The following is a 20944-nucleotide window of genomic DNA, read 5'->3' on the forward strand; positions in this document are numbered from 1 at the left end:
TCTTTATATTTTTGGGGGGGGTTGTTTGTTTGTTGTTTTGTTTTTATTTTTTGGGGTTTTTTTTTTTTTTTTTTTTGCGGTACGCGGGCCTCTCACTGTTTTGACCTCTCCCGTTGCGGAGCACAGGCTCCAGACGCGCAGGCTCAGTGGCCATGGCTCACGGGCCCAGCCGCTCCATGGCATGTGGTATCTTCCCGGACCGGGGCACGAACCCGTGTCCCCTGCATCGGCAGGCGGGCTCTCAACCACTGTGCCAGCAGGGAAGCCCTTGTTTGTTTTTTATGTAGTAGTTGTGTAAAAAGAATTATAAACCTATTACAGTACAGTACTATATAGCCGATTGTGTAAGTTGGGTACCTAGGCTAACTTTGTTGGACTTACCAACAAATAAGACTTATGAACGCACTCTCAGAATGGAACTCGTTCATATGTAGGGGACTTACTATACTGAAATAACTCAAACTGATCAAATTTTCCTCCACAGTCTTCAAAATACTAAGAAAGACATAAAATAAAATATCTTTTCTCTTATATCCAGTTTGTGGACTCTCTGAAACTTGCTTATGAGTGTCCACGGACCACAGGTTAAGAACCCATCAGGAGGAGAGACTAGGACTGGGGCCATGTCTCTGCCACATTGGAGGCCTGGTTATTTTTCGTTAGGAGAAAGTTGATGGGCTTCTGAGGTAGTTGATCTCACTATAGCTTAAGGGCAACAAATAGCACTTCAAACCAGGAGTTGGCAAACTACCATCTTTGGGTCAAATCCAGTCTTCCACCTACTTTTGTAAGTGAAGTTTTATGGGAACACACCCATGCCCCTTTGTTGATATTTTCTCTATGGCGGCTTTCATGCTATAATGGCTGAGTTGAGTGACAGAGATCATATGACCTGCAGAGCCAAAAGCTTTTACTCTCTGGCCCTTTATATAAAGTTTTCCAATCCCTTGCTAAATTATCCTCTCCCTCTACAGGCAGCACACTCCTCTTTGCTGTTCTCTGAATTCCTGAGCCAGGGAGAGCAGCAGACCTACCACAGTGAATATAAGCCCTGCAAGAGCGAAGTCCTAATCAGCTGGTTTCCCCGGGGTGCTTCCTTCACATCACGCATTGGCTCAGAAACTCAAGACTGATTTTGCTCAAGTATAGGAGATAGTTAAATGTAATGTCTTAAAACCTTGAAGCTTTGTTCAAATTCCTACTCAACTAGCTACTTCCTAGCTTTGTGACCTTGGGAATAAAGCTTTACTTCTCTGTGCTTCAGATTCTTTATCTTTAAAATGAAGATGACAATGATAGCGCCCACTTGACAGGGTCATTGATAGAATTGAACAAGTGAATCCATGGAAAAGTTATGTTTAGCCCAGAGCTTGATTTATAATTAAGTACTGTCTAAGAACTAGCTCTTTTAAGTGTAGTCATTGTCAAAACTAGAAGTCAGGTCAAAGAGGGCCCAGATTTTAGAGAGAAACAAATTAATGCATTTCAGCCTCTAGCTGAACACTACTTTGTTTTAATTTAATTTTTTTAAATTTATGTTTACTTTCTCAGGGATGTCCTCCTGCTCCACTGTCCAGTAATGTTGAAAAAATAGCTTAATATTTTTAAAACTTGAAGATACAGTTGACAGAACTTGTCTTTCTGTCATCTTTACGGTTCTACAACAAAGTGTTGTAAGAAATATGGGAATGAAGATTCTAAGTTAAAAGGAAGGCTTTAACTGTAATCTTGACTTGCTGTAATTATAATAACAATTTTGGATCTACCAAAATAATTTATGATCTTTACATTTCCTTGTGGAAAAAATATGCCGATAACTGCATATTTCAATTAAAATACTTACAAGTACTAACTTAGGGCATCAAGAAAGCAAACACAGAAGCCTGACTCTGGAGAGAGAAGCAATCTTGGAAGCTGCAGGTATATGGAATGTTTTGCATTTATCTCATTTTTATATTCTTTTTGTTCATTGTAAAACTGAAGATGGGAAAAGAGTAGCAGAAAATGTTACAGAAGGAGCTTACAGTAGAATACGATGGAAAAGCAGTGTTCTTGGGGTTAACTCCACCCACCTTTACTTGGCTATTATAAATATCACTGCCTCTTGCCATCACAGACCAATGATCTGATCTTGTCACACTTCCACAGAATCATTTGTGTATTCCTCATTTGAAACATAAAGCAGAGTAACTATGCTAACTGAATGAGAAGTAAAGGATCAATTCCAATAAGAAGGTATCCATATCAGTGCAGTAATCGAAATGCTTAACACATTAAGAAGAAGATGGTCTTCTAGCCTATGCTGTCTTTTCAACCTACATCTTACCAAGCACTCTTTACATTTAGATAGATAGAATTTTTCTGGATAGAAAACAACAGAATTTTTTTCTTTCACAGTTCTGGAGGCCAGGAGTCTGAAATCAAGCAGGAGCAGGTTTGATTCCTTCTGGAGGCTCTGAGGGACCATTCATTTCATACATTTCTACTACCTTCTGGTGGCTGCTGACAGTCCTTGGGTTTTTTTTGTTTGCAGCTGTGTAACTGCAAATCGGCCTTCATCTCCACGTGGCCTTCTCCTCTGTGTCTCCTCTTCTTGTAAGGACACTTCTAATTGAATTAGGACTCACTTGGATAATCCTGGGTGATCTCATTTCAAGATGACTTAATTACATCTACAAAGACTCTTTTTTCCAAATAAGGTCATATTCACAGTTTCTGGGTAGACTTATCTTTTGGGAGGCCACCATTCAATCCACTACAAATATTAAGTGAAAACATGTTATCCTGGAGAAATTACAGCTGCCCAGAAACTAGACCATCATCAGTAATTTCTTCTTCTAGCCCTTTCCAGCTTCCTATTTGATCACTCATCTCCTATCTAATCAACAGGGGGTGCAGGCAATCTTATCCCAAACAGATCTCAGGCAATCTTTTTAAATATTTTCCCCATGGTCATTCCCATAGTTAAGTGGGGAAGCAGGGACTGAACCAAAGTACTTGGGTTGAAATCCCAGCTTTGCCACTTATCAGCTGTGTGACCTTGGGCAAGTTACTCAACCTCTCTGTTCATCAGTTTCCCGTGTGTAATTTGGGGGTAATAAGGTTATAAGGATTAAAAGAATTAATATATGTAAAGTGCTTAGAACAGCCTCTGACACATAGTAGCTATTCATGAGTGCTAGCTGCTATTCTTATTTTATTGTAAAGTCAAAAAATTTAATCTCTCTAAATGAAAAACCTAGTCCTAGTCATTTTTATTTTAAAGTCACTTTATATCAACTTTAAAGCCCAAACCTAAGTTTAATAAGAAAGGAAGGAAGGAAACAAGGAAGGAGGGAAGGAGGGAGGGAGGAAAGGGAGGGAGGGAAAGAGGGAGGAAGGGGAGGGAGGAAGGAAGGAAGGAAGAAAGAAAGAAAGAAAAAGGGGGAAGGGGTAGGAAAGAGCTGAGTGAACATACAGGGTTTTTCTCTAAGGAATCATCTATCAGCAAATCTTGTCACTTCTGATTCCTGAATATTTCCTGAATCCTTCCACTTCTCTCTCTAGCCGCTGCTGTAGTTCTGGCCCCTAGCCTTCTCTCTCTACTCCTCTACTGAAACAACTCCCAGAGAAATCACTCTAAAATATTAAACTGTTGGTCTCACTTCTCTGTTTAAAACATTCTGTTACCGAGCCAAACTTTGGTCCACCCATCTGCGTTCAGTAAAGGCAATCTATTGACACTGGGTTGTGGTGAAGGAAAGTGTAGCATTTACTGCAGGTGCCAAACAAGGAATTCGGCCCTTTTGAGCATTAGCCACCAGAATTCCTTGTTTGGCACCTGCAGTAAACACTACACTTGCCTTCACCACAACCTGGTGTCAGTAGATTGGTTTTACTGCACATGGGTGAGCAGACACAAATTCCATTCAGCAACAATTCCACTGACCCCCACTGCTTCAAATAAAGCCTAAATGGGACCCCCAAAGCCCCTCAGGGTCTATGCACTCCCAGACTCAGCCCTCTAAGATCCAGCCACCCTGAATTCTTGTAGTCTGTCAGAAGCCCCACATTCTCTTTTCTCTAGATCCTCTGCTTAGGACATTCTGCCCCTTCCCAGATCTCCCTTCTGCTCTGGAAACTAATTGTTATACACTCTTAAATTCTCCGCTTAGTTATCACTGCCTCTGGGAACTTTTCCCTTGTCCCCACATCTGAGATAAGCCTCCTCTTCTGTGCTCCCATGCACCTTGATCACCACTGTAACAAGCTGTTTTGTAATTACCCAGATTTCCTGACCTCCTGTAAGCTCATTGAGGATGGGAGCTCTGTTCCCAGCACCTAACACAGTTCTTGGCACATAGCAGGCCCCGCATATATAGTGAACTACTCAGATTTTCAAATGCTTGAAAATTAATTTGTCCAGGACCTTCTCACTTCTGAGATATCCCCCTGTTAATGATTCTGCTCTGGTCTGCACAGACCTCGACCTTTTCCTCTCCTTCCATTCACTCGGAACTGATTGCCTTGTTGGCCAGACCAGTCATATGATAATTCTCTCAAGCAAGTGGACTTTACTACCCACCATTGTGGAGTAATTCAGGAGCTTTCCAAGTCCCCATGCACACCCCTGGGTCTGGATGGTGTCTTTCTTCCAACAGGCACCTAGGAGAACTGTGCAGAGGAAGAAGGAAGCAGTGATTTTGCAGGCTGGAAGGGGATGGGAGAGAGTCTTAGACACAAGTCGGCTGCATGGTTTCCCACGTTGAAGGAAATGAGACTGGTGGGAAAGACTAAAAGGAAGAGGCAGAGAATAAAGGGGCACCACACAGTGTACTTCGTCTCACACTTTGTAGAGGAGGTTGTGGTTATGGGTTATTCTCCTTTTATGAAAATCACTAATCTCTTTCTTTGGTTCTTTATCATGCTCACAAAGATCAACTTAGGCTATTTCATCAAATCTCTGTGATCAAAAAGCCTTCCCCTTGTAGATGGATAGACATGAAAGGAAGAAAGGGTTTACTTAATGCTGGCTCCCCTAGCAGGATGAGTGCCTGTCATTGTCCTCTGCAGCATGTAGCTTTGCAGGAGCCCCAGTGTCACCTCACCTCACCTTCTGCCCACCGCACCCTAAATTAGGAAAGCCAGACTGGCCTGATAATTCAGAGCTGTATGATTCCCTGGTTGTGTGATGTGCCCTCAGGATGCATGATGGGCCCTGCTGTGCTCCCAGAGATGCCTCAGGTGAGATGACAGAGCTGTGCTCGGGCTCCAGGTGTGTCTCTGGCACATACAAACCCTTAAGTACGTGCTAAGGGCATTTTGTTCATATGCAGGTAACATGTTTGTTCAAATACACACACCTGGGGCTTCCCTGGTGGCACAGTGGTTGAGAGTCTGTCTGCTAATTCAGGGGAAAGGGGTTCAAGTCCTGGTCTGGGAGGATCCCACATGCCGCGGAGCAACTAGGCCCGTGAACCACAACTACTGAGCCTGCACGTCTGGAGTCTATGCTCCGCAACAAGAGAGGCCACGATAGTGAGAGACCCCTGCACCACAATGAAGAGTGGTCCCCGCTTGCCACAACTAGAGATAGCCCTCACACAGAAACAAAGACCCAACACAGCAAAAATAAATAAATAAATAAATAAAATACGCACACCTGCCTTCTTCATCATTTTCCATATGTTTAGTATCTCATATAATTCACAAATCCTAACCATTAGATAGAGAAAAACCATAAACTGATAGAAGTCTAAGTTCAAGTACATTCCAAAAGATCTACATTTTCTACTCCCTTCTTCCACATTTTGTGATTTTGATGTCATATTTTACATCTTCATGTTTATCCCTTAACTGTTTATTGTAGTTACAGTTGATTTTACAATTTTTGTTTTTTAATCTTCATACTAGCTTATTTAAGTGGTTGATCCACAGCATTTACTATATATTTGTCTTTACTAGTGGGATTTTTCATTTCCTATAAATTCTTACTTCTCATTGCAGCCTTTTCTTTTCCACTTAGAGAAGACCCTTTAAACACTGCTTATAGGGTCGGTTCAGTTTGATTAACTCTTGTAGTTTTTGCTTGTCTGAGAAGTTCTTTACCTCTCCTTCCATTCTGAATGATAACCTTGCTGAGTAGAGTATCCTAGGTTGTGGGGGTCTCCTTTTCAGCACTTTAAATATATCATTACACTCCCTTCTGGCCTGCAAAGTTTCTGCAGAAAAATCAGCTGATAGCCTTATTTTGTTTCCCTTGTATGTGACTCTGTTTTTCTCTTGCTGCTTTTAGAATTCTTTCTTTATCTTTAACTTTTGCCATTTTAATTATGATATGTCTTGGTGTGGGTCTCTTTGTGTTCATTTTCTTTGGGACTTTTTTTGTACTTCCTGTAGCTGGAAATTTGTTTCCTTCTACAGGAACAGTAAGTTTTCAGTCATAATTTCATGAATACATTTCTGACCCCTTTCTCTCTTTCTTTTCCTTCTGAGACCTCTATAATGCAAATGTTAGTACTTTTGATGTTGTCCCAGAGGTCCCTTAAACTGTCATTTTTTTATTTGTTTTTATTTTCACTGTTCTGATTGGGTGATTTCCATTATTCCACCTTCCAGATCACATATGCGTTTTTCTGTATCACCTGGTCTACGATTAATTTCTTCTAGTGTGTTTTTCACTTCAGTTATTGTATTCTTCAGCCCTCATTAGTACTTTTTGTTGTTGTTTTTTTTGTTTTTGTTTTAGTTTTGCGGTACGCAGGCCTCTCACTGTTGAGCCTCTCCCGTTGCGAAGCACAGGCTCCGTACGCGCAAGCTCAGCGTCCATGGCTCACGGGCCCAGCCACTCCGCGGCATGTGGAATCTTCCCAGACCGGGGCACGAACCCGTGTCCCCTGCATCGGCAGGTGGACTCTCAACCACTGTGCCACCAGGGAGGCCCAGTACTTTTTATATTTTCTAGTTCCTTGTTAAAATTCTCAGTGTATTCCTCTATTATTTTCCCAAGTTCAATTAGCATTCTTTTTTTTAAATAGATCTTTATTGGAGTATAATTGCTTCACATACTGTGTTAGTTTCTGTTGCACAACAAAGAATATCAGTCATATGCATACACATGTCCCCATATCCCCTCCCTCTTGAGCCTCCCTCCCATCCTCCCTACCCCACCCCTCTAGGTCATTGCAAAGCCCCAAGCCGATCTCCCTGTGCTATGCTGCTGCTTCCCACCAGCCAACTATTTTATATTCCATAGTGTATATATGTCAAGGCTACTCTCTCATTGCCCCAGCTTCACCCTTCCACCCCATGTCCTAAAGTCCATTTTCTATGTCTACCTCTTTATTCCTGCCCTGCAGCTAGGATCATCAGTACCATTTTTTTGTTTTAGATTCCATATATATGAGTTAGCATACAGTATTTGTTTTTCTCTTTCTGACTTACTTTATTCTGTATGACAGATTCTAGTCCATCCACCTCACTGCAAATAACTCAATTTTGTTTCTTTTTATGGCTGAGTAATATTCTATTGTATATATGCGCCACATCTTCTTTATCCATTCATCTGTCAATGGACATTTACATTCCTTCCATGTCCTGGCTATTGTAAATAGTGCTGCAATGAACACTGTGGTACATGACTCTTTTTGAATTATGGTTTTCTCAGGGTATATGCCCAGTAGTGGGATTACTGGGTCATATGGTAGTTCTATTTTTAGATTTTTAAGGAAACTTCATACTGATTTCCATAGTGGTTGTATCAATTTACATTCCCACCAACACTGCAAGAGGGTTCCCTTTTCACTACACCCTTTCCAGCATTTGTTTCTAGATTTTTTGATAATAGCCATTCTGACCGGCAAGAGGTGATACCTCATTGTAGTTTTGATTTACATTTCTCTAATAATTCGTAATGTGATGTTGAGCATCTTTTCATGTGCCTCTTGGCCATCTGTATGTACTCCTTGGTGAAATGTCTGTTTAGGTCTTCCATCCATTTTTTAACTGGATTGTTTGCTTTTTTGATATTGAACTCCATGAGCTATTTGTATATATATTTTGGAGATTAATCCTTTGTCTGTTGTTTCATTTGCAAATATATTCTCCCATTCTGAGGATTGTCTTTTTGTCTTGTTTATGGTTTCCTTTGCTGTGCAAAAGCTTTTAAGTTTCATTAAGTCCCATTTGTTTATTTTTGTTTTTATTTCTGTTACTATAGAATGTGGGTCAAAAAAGATCTTGTTGTGGTTTATGTCAAAGAGTGTTTTTCCTATGTTTTCCTCTAAGAGTTTTATAGTGTCTAGTCTTAAACTAAATTCTTTAATCCATTTGGAGTTTTTTCTATATGGTGTTAGGTAGTGTTCTAATTTCACTCTTTTACATGTAGCTCTCCAGTTTTCCCAGCACCACTTGTTGAAGAGGCTCTCTTTTCTCCATTGTATGTTCTTGCCTCCTTTGTCATAAATTAGGTCCCCATATGAGTGTGGGTTTATCTCTGGGTATTCTATCTTGTACCATTGACCTATATTTCTGTTTTTGTGCCAGTACCATAATGTATTGATTACTTTAGCTTTGTGATATAGTTTGGAAGTCAGGGAGCCTGATTCCTCCTACTCCGTTTTTCTTTCTCCAGATTGCTTTGGCTATTCGGAGTCTTTTGTGTTCCCATATGAATTATAAGATTTTTTGTTTTAATTCTGTGAAAAATGCCATTGGTAGTTTGATAGGGATTGTACTGAATCTGTAGATTGCTTTGGGTAGTTTAGTCATTTTCACAATATTGGTTCTTCCAGTCCAAGAAAATGGTATATTTCTCCATCTGTTTATGCCATCTTTCATCAGTGTTTTATAGTTTTCTGAGTACAGGTCTTTTGCCTCCTTAGGTAGGTTTATTCCTAGGTATTTTATTCTTTTTGTTGCAGTGGTAAGTGGGAGTATTTCCTTAATTTCCCTTTCTGATCTTTCATTGTTGGTGTATAGGAATGCAAGAGATTTCTGTGCATTAATTTTGTAACCTGCAACCTTACCAAATTCATTGATTAGTTTTAATAGTTTTCTGGTGGCATCTTTAGGATTTTCTATGTATAGTGTCATGTCTTTGGCAAACAGTGACAATTTTACTTCTTCTTTTCCAATTTGTATTCCTTTTATTTCTTTTTCTTCTCTGGTTGCTGTGGCTTGGACTTCCAGTACTATGTTGATTAAGAGTGGTGAGAGTGGACGTCCTTGTCTTGTTCTGATCCTAGTGGAAATGCTTTCAGTTTTTCACCACTGAGTCTGAGGCTTGCTGTGGATTTGTCATATATGGCCTTTATTATGTTGAGGTAGGTTCCCTCTACGCCCATTTTCTGGAGAGTTTTTATCATAAATTTGTGTTTAATTTTGTCAAAAGCTTTTTCTGCATCTATTGAGATGATCATATGGTTTTTATTACTTAATTTGTTAATGTGGTGTATCACATTGATTGTATTGTGTATATTGAAGAATCCTTGCATCCCTGGGATACTCCCACTTGATCATGGTTTATGATCCTTTTAATGTGCTACTGGATTCTGTTTGCTAGTATTTTGTTCAGGATTTTTGCATCTATGTTCATCAGTGATATTAGTCTTTAATTTTATTTTCTTGTGATATATTTTTCTGGTTTTAGTATCAGGGTGATAGTGGCTTCGTAGAATAAATTTGGGAGTGTTTCTCCCTCTGCAATTTTTTGGAAGAGTTTGAGAAGGATCAGTGTTAGCTCTTCTCTAAATGTTTGATAGAATTCACCTGTGAAGCCATCTGGTCCCGGACTTTTGTTTGCTGGAAGATTTTTAATTATGGTTTCAATTTCAATATTTGTTATAGGTCTGTTTATATTTTCTAATTCTTCCTGGTTCAGTCTTGAAAAGTTGTACCTTTCCAAGAATTTGTCCATTTCTTCCAGGTTGTCCATTTTATTGGCATATGATTGTTGGTAGTAGTCTCTTATAATCCTTTGTATTTCTGCAGTGTCAGTTGTGATTTCTCCTTTTTCATTTCTAATTTATTGATTTGCATCCTCAACCTTTTTTTCTTAATGAACCTGGCTAAGGGTTTATCAATTTAGTTTATCTTGTCAAATAATCACCTTTTAGATTTATTGATCTTCGCTATCATTTTCTTCATTTCTATTTTATTTATTTCTGCTCTGATCTTTATTATTTCTTTCCTTCTACTGATTTTGGGTTTCCTTTGTTCTTCTTTCTCTAGTTGTTTTAAGTGTAGGGTTAGATTGTTTATTTGAGATTTTTCTTGTTTTTTGAGATGAGATTGTATTGCTATAAACTTCCCTCTTAGAACTGCTTTTGCTGTGTCCCATAGGTTTTGGGTAGTTGTGTTTTCGTTGTGATTTGTTTCTATGTATTTTTTTATTTCTTCTTTGATTTCTTCAGTGATATCTTGGTTATTTAATAGCATACTGTTTAGCCTCCATTCATTTCTGTTTTTTACAGGGTTTTTTTTCCTGTAACTGATTTCCAATCTCATAGCATTGTGGTCAGAAAAGATGCTTGGTACGATTTCAATTTTCTTAAATTTACCAAGCCTTGATTTGTGACCCAAGATGTGATCTATCCTGGAGAATGTTCCGTGTGCACTTGAGAAGAAAGTGTATTCTGCCAATTTTGGGTGGAATGTTCTATAAATATACGTTAGATCTATCTGGTATCTTGTGTCATTTAAAGCTTGTGTTTCCTTATTTATTTTCTGTTTGGATGATCTGTCCATTGGTGTAAGTGGGGTGTTAAAGTCTCCTACTATTATTGTGTCACTGTCAATTTCTCCTTTTCTGGTTGTTAGCATTTACCTTATGTATTGAGGTGCTCCTATGTTGTGTGCATAAACATTTATAATTGTTATATCTTCTTCTTGGATTCATCCTTTGATCATTATGTAATTTCCCTCCTTATCTCTTGTAACAGTCTTTATTTTAAAGTCTATTTTATCTGATAGAAGTATTGCTACTCCAGCTTTCTTTTGATTTCCATTTGCATGGAATATCTTTTTCTATCCTTTCATTTTCAGTCTGTATGTGGCCCTAGGTCTGAAGTGGGTCTCTTGTAGACAGCATATATATATGTCTTGTTTTTATATCCATTCAGACAGTCTATGTCTTTTGGCTGGGACATTTAATCCATTTACATTCAAGATTATAATCAATATGTATGTTCCTATTATCATTTTCTTAATTGTTTTGTTTGGGTTTCTTTTGTGGGTCTTTTTCTTCTCTTGTGTTTCCCGCCTAGAGAAATTTCTTTAGCATTTCTTGTAAAGCTGGTTTGGTGGTGGTGAATTCTCTTAGTTTTTGCTTGTCTGAAAAGCTTTTGACTTCTCCATCAAATCTGAAGGAGATCCTTGCTGGGTAGGGTAATCTTGGTTGTAGGTTTTACTCTTTCATTACTTTATTCTGCCACTCCCTTCTGGCCTGCAGAATTTCTGCTGAAAAATCGGTTGATAACCTTATGGGGATTCCTTTTTATGTTACTTTTTGTTTTTCACTTGCTGCTTTTAATACTTTTTCTTTGAATTTAATTTTTGTGAGTTTGATTAATTTGTGTCTCAGTGTGTTTTTCCTAGGGTTTATCCTGTATGGGACTCTCTGTGCTTCCTTGACTTGTGTGAATATTTCCTTTCCCATGTTAAGGAAGTTTTCAATTATAATCTCCTCAAATATTTTCTCAGACTCTTTCTTTTTCTCTTCTTCTTCTGAGACCCTTATAATTTGAATGTTTGTGCATTTAGTGTTGTCCCAGAGGTCTCTGAGATTGTCTTCAATTCTTTTCATTCTTTTTTCTTTATTCCACTCCTTGGCAGTTATTTCCACCATTTTGTCTTCCAGATCACTTATTTGTTCTTCTGCCTCAGTTATTCTGTTATTGATTCCTTCTAGTGTATTTTTCATTTCAGTTATTGTGTTGTTCATCTCTGCTTGTTTGTTCTTTAGTTCTTCTAGATCTTAGTTAAACATTTCTTGTATTTTCTCAATCTGTGCTTCCATTCTATTTCCGAGATTCTGGATCATCTTTACTATCATTACTCTGAATTCTTTTTCAGGTAGATTGCCTATTTCCCCTTCATTTATTTGGTCTTGGAGGTTTTTTCCATGCTCCTTCATCTGTGAAAAAGGTTTTTGCTGTCTCTTTTTTTTTTTTTTTTTTAATGAGTGGGATTGTGTTCCTGTTTTACTAGTTGTTTGGCCTGAGTCTTCCAAAAGTGGAGTTTGTAGGCTATTGGGTAGAGCTGGGTCTTGGTACTGAGATGAGGAACTCTGTAAGACCTCACTCTGCTGAATATTCCCTGGGGTCTGAGGTTCTCTGTTAGTCCAGTGGTTCAGACTTGGAGCTCCCACCACAGGAGCTTCAGCCTGACCCTGGGCTTGTGAACCAAGATCCCACAAGCCACCTGAGGTGGCGAAAAATAAAATAATAAAGTAAAAATAAAATTAGACTAGGAAACTAACAGATATGTTAGGAAGAATATAAAAACAAAAATATAGATGAATCAACAACTGGAAGGTACATCAGTACCACAATAGCAAAAAGAGGAGGAGGGAAAAGAAAAGAAAAAAGGGGGGATAAGGCCTTGGCTGTGGAGAGAGGGTCCTAAGCAGGGGCAAAGTTTGGGCGGTGGACCAATGTCCAGGATCCACAGAGCTGGAAAAGGCTCTGGAGGCTGGGGAGGTGGGGCTTAGGCTCAAGGAACAGAAAGGGCCCAGGCGTGCCCCCCACCCCTGGTCTCAGAGGGCAGGGGACCTCACCTGGGGGCCCAGCAGGCTTCCTGGGCCCGAGTGGGCAGAGCAAACTCCCTCTTCTCCTCTTCTGCTCCTCCAGTCTGGGAGGGCCCCTACCACCCACCTCTCCTGATCTCCCTGGTTTCCCTCCTATGCCTCCAAAGACCTACGTGGCCTGGAGGGGTCTTTGGAGGGCAGAGGACCAGCCTTGAGCTCAGCAAGCTCCCCATGCCTGAGTGGGTAGGGTAATAGCCCTCTGCTCCTCTCCCGCTCCTCCTGGATGGCCCCTCCTGCCTGCCTCTCCTGATCTCCCCAGCCTCCCTCCTATGCCCTCATGGACCCACACAGCCTGGAGGGGGCCTTGGAGGGCAGGGAATCAGCCTGGGATCTCAGCAGTCTCCCCAGGCCCGAGTGGGTGGGTCAATCACCCTCCATTCCTCTCCCGCTCTTCCTGGATGGCTCCTCCTGCATGCTTCTCCTGATCTCCCCAGCGTATCTCTTATGCCCTCAAGGACCCATGCAGCCTGGAGGGGGCCTTGGAAGGCAGGGGACTGGCCTGGGAGCTCAGCAGGCTCCCCGGCCCATTGGGCCAGGCGATCGCCCTCTGCCCCTCTCCCGCTCTTCCCAGAGAGTCCCTCCCTCCTGCCTCTCCTGATCTCCCGGCCTCAGGGCTGCAGATCCTGTCTGGTGTCTGCTTCTCCTCCCTCCTCAATCCCCCTACATCCTACCAGTTCACTTTGAGGTTCCTCCTGTCTCCTTGGGTGTCAGAGTCCCCCACCAGCGGCTGGCAGGCACCCTAGTTGTGGGGAGACAATAACTCTGCATCTTCCCACACCACCATCTTAACTCTGCTCCAATTAGCATTCTTATTACTAATGCTTTGAATTCTTTATCTGGTAAATTATTTACATCTCTTTCATTAAGCATTCTTCCAGGGAGGGGGGTGTGGTTCTTGTTCTTTCATTTGAAACATATTCCTCTGTCTTCTCTGTTTATCTTTCTCTCTATATATGAAATTAGGTGAAACACTTACCTATCCCAGTCTTGAAGGGGTGTCCTGTGTGGGAGCATCCCTATGAAGTCTTCATGTCCCCAGTGGCTTTGTTGGGATAGCTGGATCTGAAATGACTATGGGTCACATCTTCCCCTGGGGTGTGCTGGCATCTATCACGTTGGTGGGAGAGGTGGAGCTGGAGAGTCAGGAGCTAGAGCCAGAGCCAAGTGTGAGCCAGAGCTTCTCCTATGGTCAGTGGCCATCACCGCCCTGTCAGGGGTGTGGGTTGGTCCCAAGGTTCTGGAGCAGAAGCCCTGAGGGTTGAGTCCAAGTTGGTTTTATTTCCCCTAAGTGTGTGCTCTCCCCGCACCCACCAGAGTGGGTGCTGGTGCAGTCCTGGCACACCAGTCAGAGCTCAAGATAGCTCCCAACCCACCACCTCCACGAGTGCCAGCAGTGGCTGCCCTCGCCTTGTTCAAATGCAGTGCCAGGTCCAAGCAAGTTCCATCCCCCATAGTAGTATTCTCCTCAGCAACAGCCTTCCCCTTAGTGGGGAGTTGGAGCAGGAGGGGCCAGAGCAGGCACCCAGTGAGGGCCAGGGTGTGCACAGGGACTGTCAGGGGTAACCACCAGAGCCCCAGGCAGTTTCAGTCTGCTTCCTCCATGCAATTCCCAGAAGTGTGTGCACACTTCACAAGTGGAGTCTTGGTTTCTTCAGCCCTCTTGTTACTCCCACTGATTTTCAAACACCTAAGGGGACTCGTCTTCCCAGTATCAGACCCCAGGGCTGGGGTGCCCAACATGTGGTTCGAATCCCTCACTCCACAGGAGGATCTCCAAGCCCATGTAATCACCCTCCTCTTCTGTGTCCCCTCCTAGGGGTGCAGGTCCCAACCTGATCACTTCTCGTCCCTTCTTATCAACTCCTTGTGGATCTTTCTTTACAGCCTTGGTTATGGAAGAGAGTCTTTCTGCCAGTCTGCAGCTTGTTTTCAGTGAGAACTGCTCTACATGTAGATGTAGTTTTGATGTGTCCATAGGGGGAGGGAGCTCAGCCTCCTCCTACTCCGCCATCTTCATCTCCTCCCCTGGGAAAACCATTTCAAATACAGTTCATGAAACTGTGAGTAAAACATGAAGGAAATTGACAACATTCCTGAACACTACTCTTTACTGCTTCTTAAAAAAATGTATCAGGGCTTCCCTGATGGTGCAGTGGTTGAGAGTCCGCCTGCCGATGCAGGGGACATGGGTTCGTGCCCTGGTCCGGGAAGATCCCACATGCCATGGAGCGGCTGGGCCCGTGAGCCATGGCCGCTGAGCCTGCGCATCCGGAGTCTGTGCTCCGCAACGGGAGAGGCCACAACAGTGAGAGGCCCGCGTACCACAAAACAAAACAAAACAAAAAGTATCAGTTTTAGGTCTGGAGTTCAAACTCTGCCCCACAATGACTTAGGTTCACTACAATTGTCTTTGGTTGGATTATGTTGACATTTATACCCTTAAAATGTTGTACTTTAACAATCAGAAAGTATTATTTAAACTTTATGGGTATATTTTTCCTTGAACAATGAATTAACATTTAACAATTTTACATAGCATACTTGTGGGGAGAAAATGAGTGCTAAGTTTACCTGAAAAAATATAGGATAAAAGGAAATGTTTTAGTAAATACTTTTTATAATTAAAATCTATTTTCTGTCAGGCTCAAAAAGAAAACCAAAGCAGACATTAAGTCACTTGGGATAAGGATATAAAATGAGTGTGATTCACTGGTGGTTGATTTTAAAGGATTATAGTAAGTAGTCAGTTGGACACTTTGAGTTTATCTCCAGTGAAACAATAAAAATAAATGCTGTTTTATTAACTTTTTTGTGAGAAACATTTCTCTTGAGAGATGAAAAACCAAATAATTAAAGCTACAAATATACCCCATAGTGATTGATGAAATATTTTATCATCTCAGACAAGGCTAACATATCTGGCTGGTTGGAAAGTACCCTCCTCACTGTCTAGAGGGCCCTGTTGTAAATATTCAAGCAGTGTTGGTGTCTTTTCAAATAAATCATCACTCTTTATCAGCATTAGAGAAAAAGGAAAAACTACCAGCTTATTCATTATTTTGGTGATTATTTACCATAGGCGATTGGAAAATTGCCTTTATTTCAATATTACTACTTCTACACAAAAGTTGCTAAGGGAGGGATTCCTCCCCCTTCCAAGTGCCTATCCCATCTCCCATTTCAGTGTATCTAATTTTGTCCCATATCTGCACACAACAAGAGAGAGAATGAAGGGAAACCCAGGGTTAAAGTATCTGAAGTCAGTTCTAACAATCTTGATTCCAGCTGTAACAACGGTGTAGATTCCAAAAGCAAGAGTGAAGTTAGTCATTTGAATTGTATTTATTACCAGCCAATCACTTTTTGGCTGGCTTATATTTCTCAAACTACCCTAATAAACTAGGAATGATATACAACATGACTATTCCACTTCTTTTAAATTTTTATTTTATTTTTACAATATTGCATAATTACCTCTGCTGCTTCCCTCTGGGCATGGCCCATTTAAATATATTTGTATAGTGTGGGAAAACTTGCCCTGGAAAAATATTGCCTTTAAAGTTACAGTTTCTATTTAAAACCTGAATCATCAGGGAAAAAAGTCAAAACTCTTCCCTTAAATCTTCAGCAAACACGAACATTAGATTTTCTTTGCTGAAGGGCAACTCTCATGTTTATTCTGCATTCTAAAAAGTTTGGGATTATGTGTAATGGAGAATCAGAAGACCCTTGAGTTGCCCTGGGGAAGGTTTCTACAATTCCAGCTCTTGTGTTGGGAGTAGAAAATCCAGACCATCCAATATCTCAGCTCTTCTTGCACAAGCACTCCAATGAAATGCATCATCTGTTAAATCCAAAAGGAGCACAGTGACACTGTCTGGATAAAATGCAGAGGATGCCCATTAGTGAACTTTTAATGGCCAATAGTTGATTGATTAATTTAAAAATTTAGTTTAAAGCCAAGAATCATAAAGAAAATAATATTTAACCTCAAACATTTTATTTTAACCTAAAACATACAAATATACAGTCACCCATATTTTAAAGACAGGTCTAGGTCTTTTAATGAGAGCCTATCGATTAGAAAACTAAATCATCACTAGCACATCCAAAATGCATCACCTATGATTAGCATCAATTTTCATATATTTAAAGTGGAACAAAAATCTAAAGGTACTTGCAAGTACATTGAGTAAAGAATCCACTATTTTCAGGGGTTTTCCCCTCTAGTCTTTTACAATTGTCTCATTCATGCTTAGTTGAACAGAAGTTTTCTATTTGTTAGCAATTTCACTTTTTTAGACTTCCAAAGCACACACTTGGTTTTCATAAAAATGACGACTCTTTCACACTCAAGTCAAATGATTTTATCCACTTACAGGATGTTTTACTAAATTATGCAATTACAATAGAAAGTGCAACTGAATAAACTTGGGAATAAACATTAAGTGACTCTTAGCAAACAAAAAACTCAACCAAGTGGGAGCAGAGGTGCACAGGTGTATTAAAGAGCAGAGCACTTCCTCAAGTGTCTGTCAGGTCATAACTCAGTGTATTTCACAAAGGGAACAGAGAATGTCTGCTAACCTGGTGATTTTTTAAAGTAGAGACTATTTAAAAGAGTTTCTATTCAATATTATAGGAGAAATATATCTACTATAGATAAAATAGTAAAAAAAAAAGCACATAGTTTCTACTATTGTTCAGACCCACTGGATGAAATTATCTGTCATTTTCAGCTGGTCATCAAGAACCTCACATCTGGGAATGCCAGTGAGTTACACTGGTCTCTCCAATGTCACCAGAATATTACCCCATGTTCCACGGAACATTTGTTCACCTAGATGTCCTTCCTACCACTCCATTCCTGTAATGCCCCTATGGTACCCAGTGCTCTAAGATTTGCTGCTGTGCCCCAGGTGTTTGGATATCAACGATGTGCAGGATTTAATCTTGATAAGAGGGTTGAGATCATCACTCACTCAGACATCCATTTTCTTCTTCACATGTATGACTTCAGCACAAAATAAAAAGTAAATTAACTAAGATTGATTTTCTCCTCTAATATTTTGGTCAAACAGGAGATATATTATCCTGCCCTATGGAGGACTCAAGTGTGTCTGGACAACCGTGGGACCCTTACAATGGCCATATATGCTCCTGATATGTCTTTTATCGATGTTTTAAGCAGAACCTCTGAAAGGAAAGAAAACTGCACAAATAGGATTGAAGTTCCTTGATCATGTTGTTTTCTATCTGAGTATAACTAAAAAGGAAGGACTATGCTTTTAATGATTCTGTACAAAAGAAACCCTATCTCACTTTGGTTAAAACATGGCAAAGGAAAGGTCTGACCTTATTTTTATTAAAATTCACTTAATGCATAGAGACTTGTTATGGTAATATTGTCATTAATATAATACCTAATCACCCTTCCTGTATGGGCAACTGGAACTCCTCAAGGTAATTTCATAAGACTTAGATGTATAGTTTTCAATAAGAAAAAAATTATTTTAAAAAAATGGTGACTAGTAAAGAAATGTTATTAGAGCTGTAAGGAAATATAACAAAAGCTAACTGAAGGTGCAAATTAGCCTACTTTTTTTGGTGCTATCCTAAGAGCATTCAATAAGATTATTATATTGTATTTCTTATGTAAAGTATGTTCAATGAAACATGCAGTTTGAACATAGTAAAAACTAAGACCCACTGAATAGGAAAAACACCACATTTTTACACAGCTTATTTTTAATGAACTTTTAAAATAGCTCTCATAATTATGGATGGCCTCATACACCAACTGGCAGGTGCTTCTGGAAGGAATTAAAATTCCAACAACACTTGTTATCCAAGTTTAACACATGGAGAAATGTCCTCTGCTGGAATGAGTTTACTACTATATTGGTGTTCACATTTAGAGTCCTGCATACTGTGTTAATTTTACTTAAAATAATAAACTAGAATTGTTTTAACATCACCTAGTAGTCACATGTGTAGATACATTTTAAAATCAAAGCACTATTATTTTCATTCAAAACGATTTTTTTTCCAAGAAAATATTGCTATCATTTATGTCAAAGAGAGTTCCACCTATGTTCTCTTCTGGGAGTTTTACTTTTTCGTATCTTCATTTAGGTCTTTAAAACACTTTGAATATACTTTTCTGTACGGTGTGAGGGAATGTTCTAATGTCATTGTTTTACATGTGGCTGTCTATTTTCCCAGCACAACTTGTTGAGGAGATTGTCTTTTCTCCATTTTACATTCTTGCCTCATTTATCATAGATTAATTTACCAAAAGTACATTGGTTTATTTCTGGGATATTTTGTTCCATTGATCTATGCGTCTGTTTTTGTGCCAATACCATCCTAGTTTGATTATTGTAGCTTTGTAGTGTAGTCTGAAGTCTGGAGGGGTTATGCTTCCAGCTTTGTTCTTTTTCTCAGGATTGCTTTGCCTATTCTGAGTCTTTTGTGATTCCTTATAAATTTTAGGATTATTTGTTCTAGTTCTGCAAAAAATGTTATGAGTATTTTGATAGGGATTGCATTAAATCTGTAGATTGCTTTGAGTAGCATGGCCATTTTAATAATATTAATGCTTCCAATCCCAGAGTACAGGATATCTTTCCATTTTTTTGAATCTTCTTCAATTTCCTTCATCAGTGTTTCATCATTTTCAAAATATGGGTCTTTCACTTCCTTGGTTAAGTTTATTCCTAGGTCCTTTTTTATGTGACTTTAAACAGGATATTTTAAAAATTTCTCTTTCTATAGTTCATTGTTAGTGTATAGAAATGCAACAGATTTCTGTATATTAATATTGTATCCTGCAAATTGCTGAATTCATGTATTAGTTCTAATAGTTTTGGGGTGGAGACTTTAGGGTTTTGTATATAGAGTATCATGTCATCTGCAAACAGTGACATTTTTACCTCTTCTTTTCTAATTTGGTTACTTTGATTTCTTTTTCTTGTCTGATTGCTGTGGCCAGGACTTCCAATACTACGTTAAACAGAAGTGGTGAGAGTGGGCATCCTTGTCTTTTTCATGAATTTAGCAAGAAGGCTTTCAGCTTTTCACCATTGAGAACAAACAACTATGTATAAAATAAATAAGCTACAATGATATATTGTACAGCATAGGGAATAAAGCCAATATTTTATAATGACTTTAAATGGAGTATAATTTCTAAAAATATTGAATCACTACATTGTACAACTGTAACTACTATAGTATTGTAAATCAACTATACCTTAGTTTTGGTTTTTTTTTAACCTCAGTTTTTTAAAAGGAATATAATGTAAGCAAAAAAAAGATTCTTTTCTGTGTAGCTCATGAAAATATTTGTCTCTGGGGCTTCCCTGGTGGTGCAGTGGCTGAGAGCCCGCCTGCCGATGCAGGGGACACGGGTTCATGCCCCGGTCCGGGAAGATCCCACATGCTGTGGAGCGGCTGGGCCCGTGAGCCATGGCCGCTGAGCCTGCGCATCCGGAGCCTGTGCTCCACAATGGGAGAGGCCACAACAGTGAGAGGCCCATGTACTGCAAAAAAAAAAAAAAAAAAAAAAAAAAAAAAAAAAAATTGTCTCTGTACTTATATTTGTGTTTTAAAATGAAACAATAAGGTTTATTACTTGAGCACACTACCTATGCTTTTATTTTAAAAATTTGTGATTCATCTTATAGGATGAAATAATTTTTTTTTAATGGTGAGACCAACTAAATGCAGTGGCTGTTCACCCCAGCACTAAAAAGTAGCAGTCTTTTCCAGTTCAGTGAAGTATTTGTTTTTTATACCAATGTGAGTCTGAATTTCTTTCAATAGGGTAAGGAATAACTATGAACAAAAACTTCTGTATAACTGTACCTGTAGAAGCAAGAGTCAAGTTTATTCTGGCAATTGATGTGGAAACACAGACATCTCTTGAACTCTACATCTTTTCAGTAGAAATAAATCCCACTTGATTTTTTCAAAGATATCATGCTCCAGTATAACTCAAACACACATTTAATTAAAGAGAAAAACATAAAGTAGGTTTTATCTTTGCAAGAGTCTTTGGTAAATAGGAGAAAAGTATGTGTTTTATAAAACTGAATTTGTAAAATATCAACAGTATTTTTACTTGGTTGTTGAAGAGTGTTTTTAATAAAATTCAGC

The sequence above is a fragment of the Delphinus delphis genome, chromosome 11 (genome assembly GCF_949987515.2).
Source record: "Delphinus delphis chromosome 11, mDelDel1.2, whole genome shotgun sequence".
In the NCBI taxonomy this organism is placed as follows: domain Eukaryota; kingdom Metazoa; phylum Chordata; class Mammalia; order Artiodactyla; family Delphinidae; genus Delphinus; species Delphinus delphis.